The 10,655-nt window shown below is 32.8% G+C and overlaps 1 protein-coding gene across 2 annotated transcripts in view; it reads left to right on the top strand.

Annotated features, from left to right (window-relative positions):
- Positions 1 to 1,381: 1,381 nt before the first annotated feature.
- Positions 1,382 to 10,655, top strand: part of LOC122571844 (dual 3',5'-cyclic-AMP and -GMP phosphodiesterase 11-like) — a 151,091-nt gene continuing 141,817 nt past the window's right edge. For both annotated transcript variants that reach the window (XM_043736075.1, XM_043736077.1), the window contains exon 1: positions 1,382 to 1,724. The gene's annotated coding sequence lies outside the window, so the exon portion shown is untranslated. The remainder of the gene's footprint in view (positions 1,725 to 10,655) is intronic.

Genomic DNA, 10,655 nt, shown 5'->3' with positions numbered 1-10,655 from the left:
CTCGATGGTGTCGACATCTACAACATACTACATGAATTATGTCGCTTTTTTTAAATTTTCATTTAATATTTATTTATTAGTGTTATTAAATTGTTTGATAATTAATAATTGCATATATAAATAATAATACAAATATAATTTAGATACACATATATAAAATATATGAGAGAAAAGTATATACAAAAGTAGAATATGAATAGTTTTGCAGTAAAAATATTCGAAGATACATACATACATACTATGCGCATGCGTATAGTATGAACGAGAATCTGATGTCATTTATTTGAAAATTGAGATATTAAATGTAAAGTTTATCTTTAGATTTAACAGATTCATTGAAAACTTTCTAGTCCTGTTAAAACAAGCAAAGTTAAGCTTCGTAAGCTAATTCAACATTGAATTAAATTTAATGTTTGTTAAATCTACAAAACATAGTAATAATTCATTTTTAAAAATATATAATCGTAAAAGTTTCTCGATACACATTATGTTTGCAAATTATAATGTTCAAGTATAATTGGCTGTCACATTTATTTATGTCTTTCTAATTATGGTGTGCTGACTGTGATTTTGCCTGCAAATGCTATAGAAATTACTGACAATTAGTAAATTTATTCTTTAACAAAGCTACATGATAAAGTAGTTCCATTTTTACAAGAAATTTTTAACAATCTACACAAATTACTTGCAAAGTTGTTCATATAACTTAATTTTCATGTTACAGTGCTTGTGTAGTTATATAACAGTGTGTAACATAATTCATCGTGAAGCAAAGTGCAAACTTATGTCATCGTTATATAGAATCTCCTTTACTGCAAAATATACCGTGAGAAGTTAAAACATCTAGTTCTACAAAGTTCTGCAATGTTATTTGTAGTTATCCATTATATTTTCAAACATGCCCGTTAGATTAATTACATTTTAACTTCTCTCTGAATTCAAGATAAAATATATTACATGAAATAAATATTTTGAAGTTACAAATTATGTACATTTCTTGATCTATTTAAGGGGCAAAAGAAAGAAGAAATACGTGTAATTCTATAACCATGTTTCGATATGTTTCGATATATGCTAAATTTACTCTTCACAACAAATTCAAATTCATTTTATTTGTCTGTTAAAAGAGTAGTGAGAACGCGAGCATTTAATACGCTTCACGATATTTGAGAAATAAAATCAGCTTTCGGTAAATATATAACACGAACAGTTTCGAAGGATTCTGGCAATAAAAGAATTCTTGTAAAAGTGTGATGCATCAGATACTTTGGCGACAGGTGAATCACTTGTTTTAGCAGTTTCGATATTAGAAGTGTTTCAAAGTTCAGGGCGCCAGGTGTCGCAGTTCGAGTAGCGAGGAACGAGCGCGATACGGCTCGTCAGTTACCCAGCAGATTGCTGTGAGAGCGTTTCGTTGCGCCATAAGAGGCGTCGATGGTTTCTTACTTAGTCGTTTCTTCTTCTTCTTTCTCGCCCTCGTGTTGCGAGAATTGGCGCGTCTCGAATTTCGAAATTCAAACAGCCGCGAAAACGGCCCTGTACAGATAGTACACGGTCGATTACACACCTGTAACACGAAAAGTGTTAGAGAAAACACCAAGAAACCAAGCAGAAAAGAATTTCGCGTGGATCGTGAAAGTCGATCCGGTCCTCTCAACGAGGAATCCTATTGGCAAGGAGCAACTTCTCCATCGTAACTTTCCTCGTTTTCGTTACTTCGAAAGGTACGTCGATTCGCAACTACATACATACAAACTGCCTCGATCGCGCCTTTAGTTCCTTTGTTTATCTCTGCTCAAAGTGCAATGCACTTTCCTGGCCTTTCTTGCTGTCCTGACTGTTTCCTGTAAATGTCGTCAATTCATTAAAGTCGAATTGAATCATAACGAAACCTCCGTAAGCTAAAGAATACCGTTATCGAAAATAACCTTAACCGAGCTCGCTCGCTTAATAGCTTCGAAAAATGATTATTAGATCGAACTGAAACTTTGCTAATTGAATAAAAAACTCTCGAAGACTATATTATCATTGTTACTTATAAATTTTTTCGAACAATACTGTTTGTTTATGTGCAGCGAAGAAATGCGTTTATCGATCGATTCTTATATCGATAATTTTTTTCTCCGTAATTGATCTTTTAATTGAAGCAATAAAATTGTCGATCGCCGACAATAACGATTCGCGATGGCCATGAAATGCACTATTACAAAAACGTATTCTTAAATACGACTCTTGAGTGCTTTGCTTCGTTTTGCACTTTCGTAGAAACACACGTGGTTCAAAGTCACATCGCGTGGAGAGTAGCGCTATCTCCAGGAAGCTTCAAGTTTATTTTATTTCTCTTCTGCTGCTATATGCACATTCCGACTATGTTTTTACTTTCCATTTAGAAATTCATCTTGCTGCACTGTCGTGTTTAACGAAACCTTTTACACAAAATAGATGAATGACTTGTGTCGTTTGGGTAAATCTTAATTAAATTAAATTAAATAAAATTAAATTTAGTTTATATCGTAATAAATGTATATTTATAGTACGTTATGTGATTAGAAACGCGATATATTTAATTTTATCAATTAACTTGTTTTGCAATTAGATTAATGTCATACGATACTTATTCGTTTCGCTCTCATCGATTATATTAGGATACCATGCTTCATTTCAATCGAGTTATCTGACATTTCAAAATATACGTGCGCTAGTATATAGCTTATAACATATGTAAATACAGCTCTGTTTCGATCTCTATTTAAAATCGTGAGCTGATGATATTATTTCAACAATTTCTTTGCGAACTTTTACTTTGGCATAGTTTGTTACATTTTCCGTCATTTATTTGTTTCACTACTTATAGTGAACACGAAAGAAAAGCTAAGTAAGGAACAATCGTACGCAGTTGCAAGTTATTTTAGTAGTTAGTCGAATATGATCGGCGAGTTACAAACAGCGCATGTGTTGCATTCGATTAGAATTAATTTTACTCTGGTATATTATAGTCCGAGCAATAATAATTAAATTTTATTATTACTGTTTCTATTCGCACGAAGCATAAACATCTGGAATATAGACTTAAATAATAAACTGACTGATGATAAATTTCATTCGTAATATATAGCAATGATCCAGTTATTTTATTACGTTTCTTATAAATTATAAAATCGAAATATCACAAGTTTCCAGCCATTACACATTTTATCCTCCGGTTATCACAAAAATAAAACCCGTTGTCAGTTTCGTCGATTTGCAAATTTTTGTAAAAAAGTAATTTTGAAATCTCCTAGTTTACTACGAAATAACAACGTTATTTATAAAAAGGTGACGATATTTTAATATATATAGGATCAGATTAAAAAAAAAAAGATACATAGGTTTTGATTACTTAGAGAAAAAACAAGAAAGAAAGAAAGGAAATGATAAAAATATAGCAGTAGTTATTGAAGGATGAAAAGTGCCGACAATGAGGAACAGAATGCTTCTAGTATATGTACACCATTGTTACAAGTTACAAGTGCAAGGTTACAAGCAACGTGCATTGTGTATCCGGACGATTATTTCCCCACTATAGTAGACGATCGTCGATTCGCTGTTTGCACAATATGAACGGTTATTTCCAGACTGTCGTCTTTCAGTTTCATACGTGGTTGGCCGTTTAAATCATTCGAAGAACAATTTTATTCTGCACTTCCCGTAATTCGTCCATCCGCGTAGACGACATTCCGACGCCTTCATTTATATTATCAAATCATTTAAGAATCTAAACGCGAGTTCTTTCAGTTCACAAGTTCAAATCGAAGCCTTTACATAATACCCTCCTTATAATTTACATTTCGATTAGCCTCGTAACCGTTATTTAGCTGACAGCGAGAAATGTTTCTGCAGATCTATTTGCGATTTAAGCATTGTTATTATCTCTGGATAAATACTCGCGCAATTGTTTTTATGATAAATTCCAACTGATTAGTTAAGTTCGATTTTTATAGTTGAATTGCAACGTGACTTTTTGCAGGATTTACAGCAGAATATATGAATTTGTTCCGTATCGTGCGTAGAAGTAAGCAATTGGGAGAGAAAAATGAATTTTAAGCTTTATGTGAGTTTAAATTAACTGTAATATGGAATTAACGTTTTTGACGTTTAACGAATAGGCAAATTAGTTATGGTAGGCCTAGCATGTGAAATGAAAAATTTGCCGAATCATCGAGACGCCAGGCTCCTGGGCGTAACACGGTGGCCACACGAAACAGTCGGAAATGAAAGTCGGACGATTTGATTTACGACGCTACCGTGAAATTTCTAATACGTGTAGGTACGTGCGATGATTGTCAAGCACAAAGTCTGACACTTTAGATGGTTACACGTGTTTGGCAGAAAAAACAGTGGCGTGAACGAATACTTTAGCGCCCTGTGTAATTTCAGAAGGCTAATTATATAAAAAAAATTATAGTACCAGTTAAGGCTTTTTACACTTTCAATGCGCGTACATATTTTATATTTCAATTTACATTAAACGTTTCGTCCACAAGCGCGCACGTCATCTTAGATTACTTTGTGGTTTTCATTGGCATCGCACGCATTATCTCTCTGCGTGCTCTACCGTGTAATAGCTTCTATTAAATTTGTACCAAATCGAACGTTCGGATTATGTGTAGATAAATATTCATATTGTCTTACAACTACGCTATATTAGATACGATATTCGAATTACTTGCATACAAAAATTGTACTTAGTAATACACAAATAAGGTAATAGAAATTTAATAATATAAAAATGTAAAAGTTAAATATAGGAAACAAGTGCCAAGCAAAATTAAATTGACGAATATTCTATATTTGAATTTGCTTTGTTTTGAAAAGGTAAAGAAACGAATTAACGACTATCTTCTTACTCTTTAGATCAACAGACGTATAAAATTAATTAATCAATAATATGCGGTTGATCAACCAACAGTGACGTTTTAATAACATTTTTAGCTCGTACGATGGCAGATATTACCTAGCTGCTATCATAGATTCTCTTGAACCCAAATCAATAATGCCATACACACGTGTATGCATCTGTTAAAAGTGAAAAATGTCGTCGTATTCTTGATCATACTTGGGACTAACATAACAGTGCCGACAATAGAATAGTAAGATATGAAAATTTGTTTTAAAAATCTATTGCAAAATATGAAGATCCCGCTCGTACTTTTGTGGATTTGCGCAAATTCTGTGCAATATATATAACTTTCCTATTCCAATAATTTATCAGATTTAACGTTATTCCGAGGTTTGCATTTAATAGCATCATCCGTTCAATTTTGTCTTATTGTCAATTATCAGCCACGTCAGAGAGGAAGAAATTTGCTAGAAATTATGTGCATTTAAGGTTAAAAAGATTTAGTAGAATATAAGGAAAAAAAAATGTGTTAATGAGAAAATTCGCTGTAGTCTACTCGCATGAATTTTGGAAAAAATTCCATGAAAGTTGTCGGAAGCGTAAATGTATCATTTGTGGAAGGTTAAATTTTACCTGGAGGATTTTTTAAATGCCGAAATTACTTTAAAAGGAACTAGATGGAAACGCTGTAACAGCTCAATTCCAAGAATTTTGAATTCTGGAATTGGTAATTTTTATACATAAATTTGAAAGAATGAAATTAGTGAGTCGTAAGGAAAGTGCATTAAATTATGTCGAAATTACTGTGATTAAGTATATGACTTGAAGAAATTACCCGCGGTAAAAGCTTTATTTGAAAGAAAAAAAAAGAAGAAACGATATTTCATATGCACTACTCTAATAATTTTGTTTCATAAAATGTCCGTATAAAGGGAAAGCTTGAAGGGGAACGCTGATGTGTTCAATGTTAAAAGTATCCGTAAAAATCGGAGTTCTTTAAACGCTCCCTCGAAGCATGGATTTTAATCCTCATAAAATTGCTTTGAAGATAGTCCGGCACAATGCAAATATCCTCTGTTCCTAATTTCAAGATTGTCAAATCGACAAAATGGGTAAATGGCTTTGAAGTTGATCAGTTCCTAAGCTATTCCGTCGGGCGCTGTCTTAAAAGGAAAAACCAGGGACCTTGCCTAACGAGAAACGTTCAAATCGATAATTGGAAAGCGATTTTTTGCGAATGAAAAAATATTTTAACTTCTGCAAAATCAAGAGAACGATGATGTAACAAACACGAAAACATTCACATTTTGTATTTGGTTGTTAAAGGTAATTTTGTTCACAGAATAATGCATTATATTTTATTCATATGTAATTGACATATCATTCATATCTGAACATGCGAAACAGAAGAAATAACGACGTGTAAGAAGTTCCTTGTAAAACAATAAATATGAATTCGTTGGAATAACGTTGTATGATGTGTCGATACCAGATACATAGAAACGAACTCGGAAAGGCCGAAAACATTTGTGGCATAGGTGAGTCAACGAGTGCAGCGAACTCGTCGCGAAAGCACTTTAGATAATACTGGATAGAACGCATATGGTTATCGCGCGGCGGCGCAACGTTATCGGATGGATTCGGGCCAGAAGTACTGTGAAACCGCGTTTATAGACAGCTAAAAAACATCAGCGAAACCCGCATCCGCTTTTTTCTTCTGGGGCTCGGTTTCTCCGCCGGAAACGGTGGTTCGTTTGTTACGCAGGAAATTTGCCTCGAATGCGCGGTATAAATGTATTCATTGATTGCACCCTCCCCTCATTTCGATCAAGGATCGCGGACGTACGTTCCTGATAAAATTGGCGCACACGAAGGTACACCTTTCTCGGTAGATCGATCGGTGAGTCATCTTTTCATATTTAATTATCGAGTTTCCTGTCGTACCCGGTTATGACGTTCGTCGGAGGATCACCTTTGAATTTTCTACGCTATGGCAATTCCATATATTGTATTCGTAACGTCAGGTTCTAATTACATATTTATTAATCGGTCTGTGTTCGGTCTCTTAAATTATTATAATTATTCAAGGTCGGGCTTATAAGCTCACTCGAGAAATCATATTAATGAAAGACGATTATGCATAAATATAATTGTGCGCAGATGTTGTAGATGTGTACGTACGTACACGAACGTATTTGTAAAGGATTCATGGAACAATGAAAAAATTTCGATTAAAGTGATTCTCATTATGTTACGTTAGAATACAAAGCGATTATGTAAGGCGAAATTAGTTAAAGCAAAATGTTATTCCTGTTGAAGTATGTCTCACTTCAAGGAAAACTCCACATCTTTCCCAAAGTTTAGTTTTCTTAGTCCTGGAAGCCATTGGGTATTGTTTAGCACTAAATCAATTTGAAGGGCCTCTCAGCCTCATAGTTTTCTATGAACATGCCTTGCACAGATGGTGCAACGGGGTACAGACAGGTCAGTTTTCCGTAATTGTACAAATACCCACAGACTCATGGCTTCGAAGCTCTTTGGTAAAGTAACGCTGTCAGTGTGACAACGAGCATACCCAAATTCACGCCATTCCATACTACCTGACAGCGAACCGTTAGGTTTTGACTTGACCTTTGTACATGGCCAAACATTACACTATATTCGTCCTTCAGGATCCTCCCCTTGCCCCTCAACGCAACATATAAAAACTGTAAGCATTCGACCACGAGACTAGTCTTTAGTTTTTAATCTTGAGTCTTGAGTCTTGAGTTTTGTGTACAGTTTGACCGTGATTTGAACAATTACTTCATTGTAATATTATACTTAATCATTTTCGTGAATAAAAGCCTACAGAATTATAAAAGCACAGTCAAGTTAAGTTATTGCTCAACTACTCCTTTTTTATCATTAATTTTACGTGACATCAGCGTGCGGATCTGGACTAGCATACACATTGTACTTATACACATTATACTTATACTTCATTAAATATATTTTTCTATTATACATTCATCCACGCATTTCCTCTTTCTCTCTTTCTCTCTCTGTTATGAAATAAAATCTTAACAATTCCGATGCTATATTCTCATGTTATTCTTATATTCTGCTTGTTTCTTTAAAATAACAAATTATTCTGAATCTTCTTCTCCTTCCTGTCTATTTTTATTCGTCTTTGCTTCTGCATGTCGCTTAAGTTATGCGAAACGCGCTTACCCATTTTCTTTACTTTTCCTATTTGCATCGATTGACGGAATAATATTGGAATAGCTGTTTCATTTGACATAATCTTTTTCCTCCTCTTTTTCACATTAGCCACTTTCAGTAATCTTTTTTAAAATACCATTATCGATCGCATTCTTTCACGTTCTCCTTGATTTATTCTCCGATAAAAGGTTGTCGATCTTGAATTCTACGAATCAATGTCGAAATATGATTTACACGTATATCTCTACAAATACTTATTTCACATTTCTAGTAATTGTTTACAATAAATGTTTCAAATTTAGGTTTATGCCTCGATGAGCGATGAAACTTTAATGATTTTATTCTAATTCTCTCAAATATTTATCAAACATTTAATAGTTTTTTTTAAGTTAAAACATAGTTACATCAGTTATCTGACTTTTATTGCTAGTTTCATCTTACTTATGTAAGAATTGCGTTTAACTTCTTTCAATTTCAATACTGAAGGACGTTTATTACCAATAAAATTGCTCAATGTTTGCTGAAAAACATTATTTTCTGTTCTTACATTGTATTCCGTGTAAATTACGATTGCCTATTATGTTCTGTAAATTACAGTTGCAGAATAGTGATTGACGACCAATCCTTTTAATGCGAAGTTATTCGATATTGATCGATTCGTCGACTTCGATGTGAAGAGACGCACACATACATTTCCAACAGCTTGTACTTCTGTAAACAAAGATTCTAGCTGATTACCAACGTGTTTACCATATCTTGGTAACAATTTTTATGAGAGATTTAATATATCTTTCGATTTCTTCTTTTCTTTCTTTCTTCTTTTTTTTTTTTTTATTTAATTTAATGCTCGATTTCGAATGTTCTAAATAAATAATATAGTTATACTTAGGTGCAATGTTTTCAGAATATTTCTGTCGAAGTTATTCACTCCGTTATCGGTATATTGTACATTTCGTCGGGAAGTACATTGGTTTTTAATCTGTTAGAGGAACATGCACATACGTACATATAGAAAACACATAAAACAAAGCATTGATTGGTAACGTAACATTTGGTTGGTTCGTTGAAATACGATCTTGTATTTTGCTTGAAACTGAAATTAAATATCACTGCCACGTAAGGTCGTTTTTTGTCTATGTATTATATAATATTAGTTAAAATGATTCTACGAACGAATATACGTATGTTTGTTTCTAGTTTATTTAAGGATAAATCTGTGATATTTTTTAAATTGATTAGTTACTGTCGCATTAACCAATATAATAAGTTATTAGCAACTCGGTTCAAATTATAGGTTGAGTAGTTTTTTACAAATTATCGGTTTGTGTTAAAAAGTTGAATGGTTGTAATGTTTGAAATATTTTGAGTTATCTTCTACAGAACAGTCGTATTGTTCATTTAAATCTTTATAATGTGAAAATCAGCTTTTGCAAATAAAATACACATTTGCTAAGCATTCCGTTGTGATAACAAAATCTTTGTATTTGGATGTAAAAGAAATCTTTTTTCTGATGTAAAGTTTCCATATTTAGTAATTTCATTGAGAGACGTTTGTTACGATGCATAGTTAATAATTGGCGAATAAAAATATAGCATGTAACAATAAAAGGACGTAAGCTAAATAACAAGAGTAAGATTTCCAGTAATACCAATGCGATTTATTTATTATATATAGCAATGTTTATAATAACGTTCTCTTGTTTTCAGTACCGTTTTTCCATGTTTGATCAAACAAATGTCTCGTAAATCGATCAACTTTATCAAATACACGCCTAATTTTGATAAAGATTGCGAATTTCAGGATGTAAAAATTATGACGCTTAGCGCTGTATTTCTATATGACTTTATTATACGAGTATTTCACGCGATAAGCTTTACTGCGATTTCATTAACATCTGTGACTGAAAACCTATGAAATGAAAATAAATGTTCGATTATTGTTTTAAATCCATAACTTTCTTATATTTCATTATTATGCATTACTAAATTATGATTGCGTTTTTTTTCATATTATAACTGAATTATGCTACATATTATACACAATTATCATACGCAATTTTGCCACATTTGAATCTCTTATATATTATCTTATTTCTTAATAAGATACTTTTTAAGAAATTATAACTGTATATTTTCTATTAGTTACTGTTGTATGATAAACGATGTTATTATTACAAGTTCGTTTCATCTTTGTGTATCGTTCGAGTTGACATAACTTTGAACAGAAATTGATTATTTAATAACTTCTTGTAAAAGTATTCAGTGTGCGTATACGACATGCGTTCACTTTTGTACATCAGTTCTGCCCGGGCAACCGAAGTAAACAGACGTGTGCTCCGGGGTAGTGATCTGAGAATTTCCTTAGTTTTTTTATTTTTTTTATTTTTAAATAAATCATTTTACAATTTGTCCATTAGGACATTTGGTAAAATATTATAGTTTGGGTTTTGATGAAATATAGCATGTGGATGGTTACCCCCAGCGGGACTTCATCTTCCAGGTTGTTTATTGTTCTATTGTGAGGTGTGCAGGGTGCTTCTTCTTCAGTCTTCTTTCTATTATTGTTTTATTC

The sequence above is a fragment of the Bombus pyrosoma genome, linkage group LG10, assembly GCF_014825855.1.
Source record: "Bombus pyrosoma isolate SC7728 linkage group LG10, ASM1482585v1, whole genome shotgun sequence".
In the NCBI taxonomy this organism is placed as follows: Eukaryota; Metazoa; Arthropoda; class Insecta; order Hymenoptera; family Apidae; genus Bombus; species Bombus pyrosoma.
Note: the sequence above shows the minus strand (reverse complement) of the source record. Positions and strands in the feature narration are given on the sequence as shown.